The following is a 16,750-nucleotide window of genomic DNA, read 5'->3' as shown; positions in this document are numbered from 1 at the left end:
TCACAAACGGCGGTGCACAGGGGTTATTCCTGGCTCTACACTCAGGAGTTACTCCTGGTGGTTCTCAGGGGACCATATGGAATGCTGGGAATCAAACCCTGGTCAGCCACGTGCAAGGCAAATGCCCTACCCGATGTACTATTTCTCCAGCCCCTTGTATGCATTTTTAAATAATAAGGACGTATTTGTTGGCAATTCTAAATACTCTAGATTACCTATTGGATATTCATATAAATATTTAGAAAGAAAAGGCTAAATTGACTAAAGGTATCTTATGACATCAATTGTAGTTTTACTTTATAACTCACATCACACCTACTACAGAAATAGAACTAAAGGAGTTCATAAGAACCTATATTTAATTTTTTAAAATCATTGTTTATATTGATATAGAGGGGAAACATCTAATTATTCAAGAGGAAAAGGTTTATAGTTATGGTGCTTCCCCTCTAGTTACAACTTTTTACAAAATACAAAAAAATAAAATGAAATTCTTAAGTATCTGTGAACAATTTCACACTTAATCTGGCTTTACTATAATTACTTAAAATAGTATTAATACTTATAAAGGTGACAGTACTAATGCAATTGAAATTTAATTCCAACTTGAATCTTAGAAAAAGTTGAAGAACTATTGAATGCTGCTATAAATAAATATAATAGAACTATTTACATATAATAAGCTATTAGGCTAGTTCTATTCCTTGACAGTTGGTTCTTTCTGTCTTCACTGCATTTTTTTACATGAAAGTCAGTTACACAGAGCAACGATGTCTCTCCCCCCGCCACCACCAATTACCTAGTAGTTTTGGGTATTAAGACTCCAGACAACAAGCAGAAGTCTAGACATGCTACTGTGAAACATTTTCCCCAAGACTCCATTGTCCACTATTTCCCTTTCTCACCTCTGAAATCAAGGGAGACATCGTCCTATCCTAACCCAACTGTCCTTTTTCTATCTATGTATCTATCCTGGATTTTCTTTCATCTTAGTGCCCCCTATATACTTTCCTTGAGCACTTCCATTCTGGAGTCTTAAAAATAAAAACTGGAATGGGAAATATACAGATATATACATTTTATTTATTCTGTGATCAGCAATTCAATGTATCTGTGGGCCATATTCCTTAGTTATGCTTTATCTAAGTAGTTAAAGGTTAAAAAGGGTGTTTCTCAAATTCATTTTACATTTATTTTATGCATATACAGATGGTCCGTCTTATTTTGCTTTATCCTTTATTATAATGTAAGACTGTCTGCCTCAGCAGCATATCCCACAACCCTTAATCCCATGGGAGACCACAGTAAACACTGTGGAATGAGTGAAATATAATAGCTAATGCCAAATAATTTAGCTTATCTACTTGTAGGAAAGAGGTGCAGTTGGACTAAAAGTACATTAAGTCTTTCACTCCTAAAGGAATGTGTTTATTCTGGCAAGATATGTCCAGTAAGTTTCCATTAAGATAGCATGGGCAGAAAAATGCAAAAGCATTGAGTCACAGCATTGTTACATAAATACGCCTTGTATATCAAATCCCACTTTCAAAATATGCATAAAGAAAAAACGTAATAGTGTATTGTTGATGAACTAACTCAATATCTTTAATACCATCTGAAAGCTGAATAGGTATATTGGGATAACCTTAAGACATGAGACACAGAAAAGAAGGCTTTTTCCCGAAGTAATTTTGTATTACTAGCATACATTACAAGACATTCTCCTTTTTAAACATTAGCAAATGGGTACTTAGAAGGAGGCAACCAAAAGCTATAGACTACTCTCCTAGACCAGACTGCCATATATATTTTCCATAAAAATGTAACAAACTTTTGCATTACAGTTTTCTCTGAATATACTTTTATTCCAGAAAATCCTGGCCTTTCTTAAAAGTATCCTCATAGGAGACCAATGAATTAATTTCCTCTCTTCTGTTTTAGGAGTATGTTATACAATGTCATGCCCATTCGGCAAATTGGGTTAAATTTAAAGGGGCATCTGCTAGATATAAAAATTGCAGCCATCCATATTTTATATTTCCAAAAGATCCAAGATGCACATGGTACTGAAATGATCAAAACACAGTATCTACCACATGCCATCATTGGGTTTATTAAGAAATGGCAAACAAAAATTAATAAATAAAAACTAAAAGTCTATTTTGGGCTCTTTATTCCAGTTTCTCCTCTTCAATAAGTGCTAATCATCATATAATCGCTATTCACAAAAACAAAAAAGCACATTTCTCCATTTCTCATGAAGTACAACACCAACAGAGCTCGACATGGTTCTCCTAAAATAAGTTATTTCTACTTACCTTCAGAAAGAATTTCCCTCCTGGACATTGCAATGTTTTCACTTAGTTTTATTTTCATGGTCATTACCAGTACCAGCAAACACTTTACAGACCCTTCTGAGCCTTCATGAAACATTCTTTCATTTCCCTGTCTATTTATGCTCACACTCTATGTTGATAGAAGTTGGTCTTTGCTTCTTTACACATTCATGCATACTTAAAAAAATGATACGTTCTGAGGGTGATTCAATTATTTGCGAACATCACTGAGTAATCACATCAATGGTTTTCACATAATTACTCGATGGTTTGGAGCACCACACACCTAAACTCTCCACGAGACCCTACCCTGACCATGTTTGAAGTGCCACGAAGCAACTCATGACTGTATTTTCCCTAAATATATTTTATATTTTTATATCTTATATCCCGTTTTACAGCCCTGCAAGCTACCAAGAGTATCCTGCCTGCATGGCAAAGCCTGGCAAGCTACCCGTGATGGGGAATCGCATGCCAAAAAAAGTAATAACAATTCTCACAATGGAGACATTACTGGTGCCCACTCGAGCAAATCGATGAACAACGAGAGGACAGTGAAACAGTGCTACAATTTTTAAAAACCTGTTAGTGAATTTTAATTTTAGTGACAGCTAGGATATTAGACACCCCTATGGTTTACTTTGTAACAGAGACTTTTACACTGGTCTGACATGATTTGTTCTTGATGGATCAAATGTATCTACATAACATTGTGGTGATCAAGAAGCCAGCAAGCTGAAAGTGACTCCTGCTCACCCCAATGAGACTTGCAAAATGATACGGACACATTTATGACTGAGTCAAAAGTACCCAATGTTTACACATCTACTGAACATTTTCTGTGGTTTTGGAAAATCACTTCTCTTTCCTAACCCCTTCTCTCTATAAAATGGAAAGAATCCCAATAGCCGTGACTGCTCTTGTGGTCAGGTATCAAATAAGAAATCCCACGATAGCATCCCATAGGGAATCAGGAAGATGAAACTCAAGTTTGTACCAACACTAACATATACATTATTGCCAACTACTCTGAACTGCTCCTCCCATAGTTTAATAATAGCATTTTCTTTTTTAAATTGCCAGGTAATTTTTTTATCTTCTAAGACATAAAAGATATGTGCATTGAGAATGGCACATGTCAAAAACAGTGGGAACAATCTGTGTTGGTGGGGATGTGGTGAAAAGGGGACTCTCATTTGCTGCGGGTGGAAATGTTGTCTGGTTCAATGCTTGTGAAAAACAGTATGAACAATTCTCAACAAGCGTAGAATTCAGCTGTCACATGATCCAGCAACAGCAATTCCATTTGTGGGCATCTACCCCCATGACAAAAAACATTCATTCAAATAGACATAGGCATTCACTGCTGTGCTCAGTACAACTGCTAAGATATGGAATCAACTCAGTATCCAACAAGAGATTATTGGGTTATGAAGATATGGCATATATGCATGATATAGTACTATGCCACTGCGAGGAACAAGGAAATCATGCAATTTTCTACAACCTGGTTGCAACTGGAAGATATTATGTTAAGTGGAAGTGAGTCAGAAGAAGAAGGACAAACACAGTATGATCTCACTTATCTGTGGCTTATGAAATAACTGGATGAGGAAATGTAATATAGAATAGGAGGAAAAGTCTAGATCGCCCTTGACCTCAGGTATAATGAGGACAAGGACAGAGAAAGAAATTAATCGAGGGGGGAAGAAAGAAGGTGAAATATGGACATAATGGGGGACAGGGGCCAGGATCCTCAGGTATACTGGTGATATGAAGGGAGTGGAATAACTATACATTCAAAGCACAGACTCAACAACACTGAAAATATGAGGTATAAATTACAACAAGTGAACTTTGAAATCTGTCTGTCAAGGTGGTAGGCGGGGTAGGGAGGAGTATGAGAACACTGGTAGAAGGAAGTTGACATTGGTGTTGGGATTGGTGTTGGAATATTGTATGCCTTAGACTCAACTCTCAGTAATTTTATAAATCACAGTTCTCAAATAAATAAATCAGTAGCTTTTAGTGACAGATCTGTTCAATACACTTAAAAAGTTCAAAAATCCTCAAATATCTTTTGCTTATGTAGGTTAGCGTGCATACGCATCTGTAAATCTATATGTGTATATATCCTATTAAAACAGAAAATGTAAATATTAATCCATTTAATACGAATAAACATATTAGATAAATACCATTCAAACATTAAATTCCACACCAAAAATATACAATTAGATATGTAAAATTCTTCTACACTTCTGAAACTATCATTAACATCTAAATTAACAGAAAACATCTGGATTCTCACATCTCCTCTTTCATTCCATCTTTTGTAATATTGCACATCAAGTAGCCTCTGGAAAAACTTCATTATATTTTTCTGGGAGAAAGAGAGTGAAAAGGGTCAATATTGTTTTAGTGTTATTATAAAAATAATAATTTTTGATTTCCTTTGCCCCTAAAAGGGTCTTGAGACCTCTAGGTATTTTCAGACCACACTTTGAAAACCACTGTTCTAGGATTTCTCAAAACACCACCTAATGGATCTGAAAAAGCACTTTTCACCATGATGGGCGATGTTCCAAAAGGCTTTACTGAGAGAAAAAGACCTGATTCCTAGTGACTCTTGACCTACTTCATTGTTTATTTAAGTTTAGTTTTATAGCCTTTCATCAAAACTGGGACTTATTCCAATGGTACATATATATTTAATTTATGTTATAATGACAAAGAATAAAAATGTGACTTAAAACTCCCTGCCGTGCCAACATCTTGCATCATACGCTTTTAACTGTCTGGTATAGGAAGAACTGGTATTTAAGGTTCCCCTTTTGGCCAGTGTGTTTAAAATGTGAATGTTCCTTAATGCTTCTTTGCCATGCATACTTATACCTGAAACCTTTTCAAGGCTAATCTATTTGAAACAAAGGTATTTCTTTGAATGTTTTCGTTATGTTTTGTTTTTGTTTTGGGGCCCCACCTGGTGCTGCTCAGGGCTTACACCTAGCTCTATGCTCAGAAACCACTGCTGGCTGTGCTCACTAGACTATATGAGGTGTTGGGGATCAAAGTTGGGTCAGACTCACGCAAGGCAAACCTGCTATACTATCTCTCCAGCCGCTATTTTTATTTCTTTCATTTCCAATAGAAAAGCTAACACTTGCCATTTTAAAATACATCTTTTGCTAATTTCATGGGAGGAGCACTAATGGAAGAAAATTAAAGTTACCTTTGAAAGATGTTCATCTGTGACTCTCTCATCTAAGTGTAGCTCCCAATAAAGATGTAAGCAACGAAAGGAGTAGACTTTCCTTTGCCATTTTTAGTGACCTTCTAAACTGACCTTACCTTCTTTCCAATTCCTCTGCATTAGTCAAACAATTTAAAGATAGAAGCTAAGACCACATGTTGTTATTCGTTTTTTAAAGTCTCTCCCACTTATGCAGAAGGAATACATGTTAATAAATGTCTGTCCACTTTTTTGTTTTTAAGCCACAGCTGGTGGTGCTCAGTGCTTATTCCTCGTTCTATGTGCAGGGGTCATACCTAACTATATTCAGAGGACCATAAAAGGGATAAAAAGAAGTGACTACCTTGGCCAAAATAAAGTTTATTTTGTTTCTATTCTTTTAGTATATAAAATAATTATATTTTAGATACCTCTATTTATTGAATCATAAAATGTAGCATGTTATTGGACCAAAAGATTTAAACCTATCCTGTGATCTTCTGGATGAGGTAATAAGGCCAAGGTTTAAATATTCTCTTAAGGTTACTCAATAAAGTAATAGGGCCAAGATTTCTATTCTTTTCTTCTTCAGTGGTCATTTTATTATACCAGTCTAGAGTATTCTTCATTTACATAAGATGAACCCGTCTTTCCAGGTTTGCATTCCATATAATTAACATGTTTAAATGACTACCACATTCATCTGAAAAAATATGTACATGTTTAGCAAACAAACAATGCCACTTTTAAAAGCATGAGGAAAAACCTTTTCCACTGCATTTTCTAAATTATGGTTTGTGTTATGCACCAGCACAGAAATATACCTGTTTTGTTATTTTACTTTGTTCATTATAAGGAAGCTTCCAATTTTTTAATGTTTTAAAAATCCATCTGCTTCTCCATCTCTATTACATCGCAGATATTATTTTAAAGTGTTCTGATGTGCGGATTTTTCTCTTTGATTTCTTCCTGGACATTTCAGAAGCAATCACTGCCATCAGAGATGGTGAAGCTATTAATACTCTGTAATGGCCCTGTCTATCAGAGTACACTGAATTTGAATGACTATGAAGAGCTGCAGTCTATGAATGACCCAAGTCATTTTTATCCCCTTGGAAGTGAATGCCTACTATTGTTTAGCTGAAAGCAGTAATTATTATAAGTGGCTCTGACATCCAAGAAAAAAGAACACTGACAATGTCTGAAGGCAGTAAGATGTTGATTAGAAAGCAATACCCTTTTGGTTCTCCCAGGCAGACTTCAGAACCCAAGGAAGAAAGAACTCCTAATCAATTCTATTTAACCTAATCTCTATAGTTTTGAAACTGTATCAAGTTAGGGGTTGGAGTATGTACATACATATAAAGTAAATTTTTACATTTCAAGCAAACTTAATTTTTTTTTCATACACAATTTCTCCATTTGGGAAGGAAAAACTAAAGTTTAATATTTTTTCAGCTTTTTCTTTAAAAATAAGCCTTAACATCTGTATGGCACTTGTATTCTTTTAAAGTATGCATCTGATTTGACATAGAACAAAACATTAAGCAAGTGAACTGATTATCACCTCTCACATAACATTGCCTAAACAAAATATGAAAAATCTGGCTTCAAATACATTAGTTTATACCATTTTTACATAAAAATATTTAGGCAAAGCCAATGCATATGTGAACACTACTTAAAGAACAAGAGATAGGATCAACACAGAAAGCTGGGACAGAAAAGCTTGTGGAAAAATCAGAAAGTAGCAAAGTCATTTGGATTAATTTCCTTCCTTTTAAGATACAGATACCAGGGAGCATAAAGGGGAAATTATGGGCTACCACTAGCCACCAGACATACATATTTCCTATTTGAGCTCTCTGGTTCTTAGTAAAAATAAGATCATCTTTGTTTCTGAACTTCTCACTCCTTGTAGCGAAAGCTCATCTCCAAACCTCTTTTCTTTGCTTGATGTGGCTACTGATAGAGTTTCTCCGAAAGTTAAGGATGCTTTGCATACTAAGCATAACTTTGTCAGTGGCATGCCATTATTCAATTTTGTATTTTGGTACCTTTCTTCACGGGGGTTGGAATAAAGAAAGTCATAACTTACACTCTGATGGTCATGCTTGTATCTTTACCATTAAACTGTATATTCTTTGAGGCAGGAATCATGGGTTTCTTCCTGTTCAGTATCCTTGGATTCAACAAATTATTATCATAAAAGATGCCTATGAATTGTTCAGGTATTACAGATATTGCTACCTCTGAAATAATAACCTTTCATTGTATGTATTTTATTTAATTACATTATTTCTATGGTGTCCATGTTTAATTTAATTATGCAAAACAAGAAAGCAATAACAGAAGGTGAAAAGTAGACAGTAAATTAGTCATCATGAAACCCAAAAAATTAATTACTATATAACTGTTCTATGCCCGGGTAATTCACGTACGTGAATGTTTGAAATTAAGCACCTGTAGAAGAGAATAGAAATAGACAAAAGAAAGGGCTGATTCCATAGCAGAACGGACATACTATTTTTTTTTTTGCTTTTTAAGTTAAACCCAGCAATGTACAGGGGTTGCTCCTGGCTTTGTACTCAGGAACTACTCCTGGCAGTGCTTGGAGGACCATATGGGATGCTGGGAATGAAACCTGGGTTGGCCACATGCAAGACAAACGCCCTACCCGCTGTACTACTGCTCTAGCCCCCTGGACATACTATTAAGTCACAAATAAGCACAAGCTTTGGTTTATAGATTAAGTCTATATTCCCTGGTTCTATTCTCTCAACTCAATCTTTAAAATAAATCTTAAATATCTGTTGTATGCCTACTATATAGTGCCATAACAGAGATTGTATTTATAAATGACACTAACGCCAGGTACTGACAGAATTTCCAGTTCCTCCGTGACTAGTGACCCAGGGAACTCTCTAGCATAGGGCTCTGTGTCATGACCTCTGCTTTAGCATTGGTCAGAATTTGCTTCATGGCCTGTCGTGGTTTCATATTCCTTCCTCCTTAAAAATTTCACTTCCTCTCTGACTGCCACGTCTACCCACTAAACACTACCTCATCCTTAGTTCAAATTATCACTGATACTAATTCAGGACAAGAATTTGCAATGATCTCCATATCCTCTTCCTTTTCCCTGGTTTGTTTCTCAAAATGGCTTTGCCTTTAAGTACATCTACTGGTTTATTATAAAGACTGCCCCTTCCCAGAGTTTCCTTATGAGAACTATTTAATGCCGCCTTCTTATTTCACCACAGAGGTACAAAGGTAATCATCAGCACCCATTTCTCCCCAACCTTACATTCAATTTATTCGTGTGCGTGTGTGTGTGTGTGTGTGTGTGTGTGTGTGCGTGCATTTGCCTTGCACGCAGCCAACCGGAGTTCGATTCCTCTGTCCCTCTAGGAGAGCCTGGCAAGCTACCGAGAGCATCCCGCCCGCATGGTAGATCTTGGTAAGCTCCCCATGGCATATTCCATATGCCAAAAACAGTAACAACAAGTTTCACAATGTAAACATTACCGGTTCCTGCTCGAGCAAATAGATGAACAACAGAACTGTGTTACAGTGCCACATGAGCATACTGTTGAAAAAAAATCTGTGCATTATTATTAACCTCCTCTTGGTTCTTTGTGAATATCTTTAGCAATAGAGTAACAGAAATTATCTCATCTTTTAATATGGCAATAGCTGTCAACCTTCTATCAGCAAGCAGAATGAAGCCATATACAAATACTAGAAGAAAATGTTTAAAGTGAAAGGATATCTATGGTTATGATAAAAATGAAAAAGCTATGTATAAATTATTTTAAAGTAATGCTAGTCAATAGTAGCATTAGAACAATTAAAAATGAGGTGTGAATACCTATATTCTATAAGAAGTTAATACTAGGGGACAGAGAGATAATACAGGGGTCAAGGCACTTGCCTTGCATACAGATGACCCCAGTTTGAATTCCCAAAATAGCATACGATCTTCCAAGCACCACAAGGAGTAGCCCCTGAGTGCAGAGTTAAGAATAAGCCCTGCGCATAGCTGGATGTGCACCCACCCCCAACTCCTCAAAAGAAATCCAAACACAGATACTAAACCAGCATCAGCTCAAAGGTTTCTACTACCAGTTTACCATTTCCAGCCCTCTTGCTCTCTGGTTTTATCAAGATTCTACTTGGAATCTTATTTCTGCTCTGTCTCTCTAAAATAATCCAGAAAGATTGATTTTTTAAAAATTCTCTACTGGATCACCTTTACTCACCTTCCTGAGTCAAATATTCTAAACCAGTCAGAGTTCTGAGGACCTCTCATCCCCAGTCAAATGATTCTCTTAGCCAGGAAAAAAGGTCTTGTCTCCGGAAGCAAACACCGCAGAAGAAATTAGCAAGTGTACTATGAAGTAGAGAGCAGAGCTTCTAATACCAGAAAAAAAAAAAAGAATCTAAGTAAATTCTAGATGGAGTAGACAAAGGATTAAGAGGATGTAATGCCCCCCAGGCAGAAGACAGTGTGTGGGGGGCACCAAAGGCTTGACACCAGGGAAGATGACGGCAGCATTGGTGAATTTCCTTTATTATCTAACCAGGGTAAATCTTCAGTCTAGGTTGTCTGATAGCATGTACTTTAAAGATCCAAGACTTAGAACTATTTTCTGTTCCTGTCCTTTTTTCTTTACCTTTCCTTTATTCTATTTTTTAACACAGGTGTTTGAAGATCATCTGTTACATCTCCCACATCATAAAGGACCTCCATCATTTGCTGAAGCTCATTGCATAGGGTAAAGTATGGAGTTTCATTAAAAAGCAAACTAAAACAGGGGAAAAAAGAAGAAAAATCCTGGAAAATTCTAAGCTGATAGCAAATAATCAAATACAGGAAGGTTAATTTCTTAGTTCAATAACTTTCTGAATAGGAAGTATCACAGAACAGCAGTGCTAACACTTACTGATTTGGTCTTCATTACGTTATTGGTCCACTGGAGCAATAGCACAGTGGGTAAGGAGTTTGCCTTGCACTCGGCAGACCAGGCTGACACGAGTTCAATTCCTCTGCCACTCTCAGAGAGCCCGGCAAGTTACCGAGAGTATCTCGTCTGCAGGGCAAAGCCTGGCAAGCTATCTGTGACGTATTCAATATGCCAAACACAGTAACAAGTCTCACAATGGAGATGTTACTGGGCCTGCTCGAGCAAATCAATGAACAATGGGAGGACAATGCTATAGTGCTACGGTATTGGTTAGAATCCTGTATTTTGTTTTGCAAGATCATTGCGGTTATTGCTTCACAATGAAATTAATTCACATAATAAAGTGTTTTCCATTTACAGTTAATAAGAGGACACTGGAAAAAAGCAGGAGAGTTGCAATAAAGTTAATACTCAAACGTCTTGGTGGGGTGATACTACAGAGTTTGTGTCCCACTTATTAATAGCAAGCACATAACTAAGTTGTGATTCATAAATCTATGCAGGAAATACTGGCTCTTTATTAATTGCAAGATACTACACATGTTGCTCTCACCTCTAACCCCCAGGAGATTACATTCTCATAGAGGAGAAAAACATCTCAGAAAATAACAATACTCAGTAGCTCCAGATTCATGCCGGGTATGCAGCACAGACTCCAGGTGCTAGAGTGTTCACTTCCAGTTAAACAGAGGCAGACACGAGTGTAAAAGTGCCAAGAAAGTTACAGTACAGTAAGAGGAGGTATGAAAGGCAATTCCAGTCTCTTACAATAGCCCATTCTAATTATACAAAGCTCTCCCTGGAGCCAACAAATCATTTCTTCTTCCTGTTATTTGATTCAACTTCACTTCCCTCTAATTTAGGCACACTTCCTCAAAGCAAACAATTGATCAGTGTCTCTTTTTTTATTAAGCCCTTTGCTGGAAATAAGTCAGTCTTAACTATAGAGTGAATGGGCCAATGAATATCAGTTCTTTGCCATTCCTCCTACATTCATTTAATTATGTTTGAGTTTGGGGCTGCTTTTGGTGAGGTTCAGGGTTTGCATCTAAAACTTTGTGCTCAGGGACCAATCCTGGTGGCCTCAGGGGACCATACGGGGTGCGAGGGATGGAACCCATGTCGGCCACATGCAAGACAATTGCCCTAACCACAGTATTCATCCTCCAGCTCCTCTTCCTATATTTAACAAAGCAGTATCTTAGTAGTAAACCCTAAAGTACATATTCTTTATAGCACCTGAATCATGAAGGCTTACCTGCAGGTAAAAGTAAATCATCTTTCTCTTAAAATTTTCCCTTCAGGCCTTTTTCACATTGACTCTTGCTGTATAAGTGAAACCTTCAAGCTGATGTTGATTTTCAGGAACAAGTACCTCTTTAGGCCCACGTGGGTGGTCCTTGGCACGGATACCAAAGAATCCTAATCGGTGATGTTTTTTCTTCCTCACTGAAGAAGTGAGCTCCGCTATTAATTGCTTTCTATGGTTCTGCTTTCTTTATGAAAAGCCTTTGGTGATCATTTGCATTAATATTATGCTAATAAAAGTAAGGGATGCTAACTAATTCAGCCTCTTCAGTAGTAACTAAGGATCAGAGAGGGGGAAAAAAGTTATTTGCATATTTTCATGATTGAAGTAAACTGGCACTTAAAACACTTGTCACCATTTTTGAAGAAAAATAATAATACACACAGATCAGCCTGGACATAGGTAATTTCTACAGCCCAACTATCTAAAACCCAAGTATTTCAAGAGACATTCTGATATCTAAGAAGAATTTCAGATGACAAGGATAAGCATTCAAACGCAGGGCAAACATCTGCATCATAAATACATTTCAGTTCCCCTCTGCAGAAGGAATTCATTTACTGTTGAAGGCGATTCACTTCCACTTCTGAGTGCTTATTCCTCAAAAACCTTCCAAGTATTGTGAGAACAATGATTAAAAGAGGATCTTTCCATCTGCACTGCATTAGGCAGCAAGAGAGCTCCTCCTGCAGAAACAGCTTTTGCATAATTCATTGTGCCATTTTAAACACTAATCAGTGAATTGCAATAACTGATGGAGTGAGTGCAGAGAAGGGAAAAGTAAATGACATTTATTGGCTACCTTCTAGGCATTCACTTACCCCTCATTTCGGGCTACTGTTCAAACCCTTACTTGGGGCTACATGAATCAAGGTCTCTGTACCATCCCCTATCACCAATAGGCTCTCACGTCATTCTTGTCATCATTCCTAGGATAGAGCAATGTTCTAGACAGGATATCTCTTACTTCTTATCACAGGATAGTATAGGAAAGACTATTCTGTCAGCAGACAGAAGATCTGACCTATTTCTAGCTCTCATGCTCATTTTGTGAGAATGACAGATACATGGATCCTACAAAATGTATAAAACCTCAATTCTCTTCCAATGGTGACAAATGAACTCTTAATTTGCTTATACTGATTTTTTCACCTGTAAAGTACAAATTTGGCCTGTTCCTTACCTATATGTTTTTTTTCCCCCAGAAAGCTATTGTGGTAGGGACTGGCCTCTCTGGATACCCATTTTAATTGCTCAAACATAGCAATAATGTATTATTTGGAGTTCCATTATAAAGGCACTGGGACACTGGCACAATAGTACAATGAAAAGGGAATATGAAAAGCCTTGGTTCAATTCCTGGCTGACCCCACACTGCAAAGGTAATTACTGTGGTCCTGAGCACTGAAAGGTCTGAGCAGCAGAACTGTGTCCACACAACCCTGCACTGAACCTCCAGTCCAGATGGCTACGAGTCACCATAAGCAACCCCATGAACCACTGACCCCGGCTCCCTCTCAAAAGAAAAGAATGCAGTGAAAATGGATACTACTTCTAATTAGAAAAGTAGAAAAACAAACATCTTAAGTTAAAATTTTAGAAATCTCCCATTTTAATCACTGAAAAATAAATTAAGCAGGTTTGACTAATGGTATGCTGTGTATATGATTTTAAATTCACAAAAGTGGAATACTGTTGAGGACACAAAATACCGACTTTATACGAAAATATCTTATTTAAAAATTTTTTTAATATTCACTAGGACATGGTAAAACATACACAGAGACACACAGACACATACAGACACACACATATGTGACAACAACATATAAATGACATATGGTAAAGTTTTAAGATTGAGCCATACTCTAAACAAACTTATTATTTCAAAGATACTACAACTTGAACTGAATGTGGTAACACTATCTTCACATAGGCTTAATTGCTAATCAATACTTATATTAACTGAGCACTTAATCCTAAACACCACATCCTTGACAGAATTTTAGAAAGCCAATTGGGGGGTGTCAAGAACCTTTGCTAAATCGTGTTAATGGTGATACAAATTGTTATTTGACAACAGTGTTATCCAATGGAAATAAAAGGAGAACCTTCAAATTTCAAAGTTTTGATTGCCTGCTTGAAAAAGGTAAAATGAAACAGGTAAAACTAATTTTAATAGTATGTTTTACTTAACCCAAACTATGCAAAATACTCCAACAAAATCTCACTATATGGAACTACAGTAATATGAAATTATAAAAAAACATAGTTTACTGTTTTTCACACTATGTTTTGAAAGTCTTATAACTCATGCTTTAGCCCAGTTCATCTTGGACTAGCCGCAGTGTTAGTGCTCAGTCGTCACAGGTGGCTACTCCATTGAAAACACAGCTGCGGAGTGAATAAGGAACGAGGCAGCTTTCCTAGTTCTAGCTCAGTAGAAACAAGATATTCTCCTCCAGCTTTTGGATATGCAAAAGAGTTAATACTTGTATGTCAACAAAATATTTGTCTTTTTTTTTTTCACCAATTCAGCAAGTATCGATTCAAAAGCTGCTTGACTCCTTATTTGGCTAACATATGGGATGCAGATCTACTCAGACACAGGGGGCCCAGAACTTGGCAAGTAGGGGGTACACGATGCATAATGAACTACAAAGTAAATTGTAAAAAATGATTGCTTAGACGCACAGACTAGGGAAGTTATAGAAGAGTGGTAGAAATTGAATCTGAAAGACTGTGTATGACTCTACTAGGTAAAGTATGAATCAAAAAGTATCCAATGTTGTAGGAATCATAGAAGCAAAAACGCAGAATACATGAAGAGCTTGAGGAGAAGATGCAGGACTTCTTCAACTTTTTCTATTTCAAGACCTTTTCCACTGTGGAATTTTTTTTTCTTTTAACCTTTTTTAAAAATTTTATTGAATCACCTTGAGATAGTTACAAGCTTTCATGTTTGGGTTACAATCACACAATGATCAAACACCCATCCCTCCACCAGTGCACATTCCCCACCACAAATATCCCCAGTATACCCCTCCCTTTCCCACCCTCCCCCTGCCTCCATGGCAGACAATATTCCCCATACTCTCTCTCTATTTGGGGGCATTATGGTTTGCAATACAGACACTGAGAGGTTATTATGTTTGGTCCTTTATCTACTTTCTGCACATATCTCCCATCCCGACTGATTCCTCCAACCATCATTTTCTTGGTGATCCCTTCTCTATTCCAGCTGCCTTCTCCCCTTTGCTCATGAGGTAGGCTTCCAGCTATGGAACAATCTTCCTATCCTGTGTATCTACTATCCTTTGGTGTCAGCCTCATGTCATGTTTTTTTATACTCCACAAATGAGTGCAGTCCTATGTCTGTCCCTCTCTTTCTGACTCATTTCACTTAGCATGCTATTCTCCATGTCTATCTATTTATAAGCAAAGTTCATGACTTCCTCTCTCCTTACAGCTGCATAGTATTCCATTGTATAGAAGTACCAAAGTTTCTTTTTTGTGTGTGTGTTGAAAATAATTTTTTTTATTATTTTTAGTGAAACACCATGAGGTACAGTTGTAGATTTACAATTTTTTTGTGCTTGGGTTTCGATTATACAATGATCAAATACCCATCCCTCCACCAGTGCCCATTTTCCACCACCATGGATAATATCCCTCCCACCCCCATCCCTCCCATCTCACCCTGCCTCTGTGGCAGGGAAATCCCCTGTGTTCTCTCTCTCCTTTTCGGTGTTGTGGTCTGCAAAAGAGGCTTTGTCCACTGTGGAATTTTTATGTGAACCCAGGTATATGAAAGTGGTATACATATCAAACATACTGGCAGCCGGAGAGATAGTTGCAGTGGGTAAAGTACTTGTCTTGCGTGCAGCTGACCAGGCTTCAATCCCCAGCATTCCATATAGTCCCTGGAGCACTGCCAGGAGTGAGTCGTGAATTCAGAGCCAGGAGTAACCCCAGAGCATCATTGGGTGTGGCCCCCAAATAAAACAAACAAGAAAATAAAAAATTTATTCATGATTAATAGTTTTGTTTCAAAGGAAAAAATTTAACTTATGCACCCCCATATGGTGTTGCGACCCACAATTTAAGAAGCTTGGATATAGACAGACAGATGACACTAATTTTCAGGGGGATGTGACTAGTTGGCTGGATAAGAGGTTGGTATTAAACATCGGGGTTTGGACCAGGACTTTGCTTCTCTACTGAAATCACTGTAATTTTAAATCACACATTTGCTTAAGAAGAAATGAATTTTGGGGCCAGAGAGAGAATACTGTGTGTCAGTTTGCTTGCTTTGCATAAAGTTGATCCCAGTTTGGTATCTGCCACTGCTTAATGCACCCCAAGTCTTACCACAAGTAAGACCCGAGCAAAGATGGGACTAGGCTCTGAGCACTGCTAGGTATGGCTAAAAACCAACAAGAAACAAATTTGATCTGTGGCATAATGAAATGCAAAACTCTAGAGGTCACAGCTGGCCGTGCTAGAGTTGAGCAGAGTCTGTGAGAGTCTAGTTGAGTTTCCCCAGGCTTCACCAGCATTCTGCACCACAGAAGCCTCAGCTGCAAATGGCATCTGACCAGACTCTAGAACGCGATTTCTCAAAAGGAGATTTCTAGCTGTGAATGTCTATGATTTAAACTGGTCACCTGAAGTAAGATGAGATCCAACTGTTGCCTCTAAACACTCCCTACCTATATTATAGCAGGAAGGACGTTCCACTCATTCTGCTAACCCTTCTCAACCACTTCAAGCCAGCAGCTCACCCACGGAATGACATTTCTAAAGTTTTGCTCCAAATCCAACAGATATTTAGACCTCTTTCCAAGGCCACAAGGCAGTCTTTTGTGTTCTGTTTCCCAGGTGATGCTGTGTCTCTGTCCGGTGT

General features: G+C 37.5%; 1 protein-coding gene across 2 annotated transcripts in view; it reads right to left on the bottom strand.

The window, feature by feature from the left end:
• Nucleotides 1–16,750, bottom strand: part of ARHGAP18 (Rho GTPase activating protein 18) — a 223,219-nt gene that overhangs the window by 78,017 nt on the left and 128,452 nt on the right. The window lies entirely within an intron of this gene.

Source organism: Sorex fumeus, unplaced genomic scaffold (genome assembly GCF_029834395.1).
Source record: "Sorex fumeus unplaced genomic scaffold, SorFum_2.1 ptg000061l, whole genome shotgun sequence".
Classification (NCBI taxonomy): Eukaryota; Metazoa; Chordata; class Mammalia; order Eulipotyphla; family Soricidae; genus Sorex; species Sorex fumeus.
The sequence above is the reverse complement of the archived record's forward strand: the minus strand, read 5'-3'. Positions and strand labels throughout refer to the sequence as shown.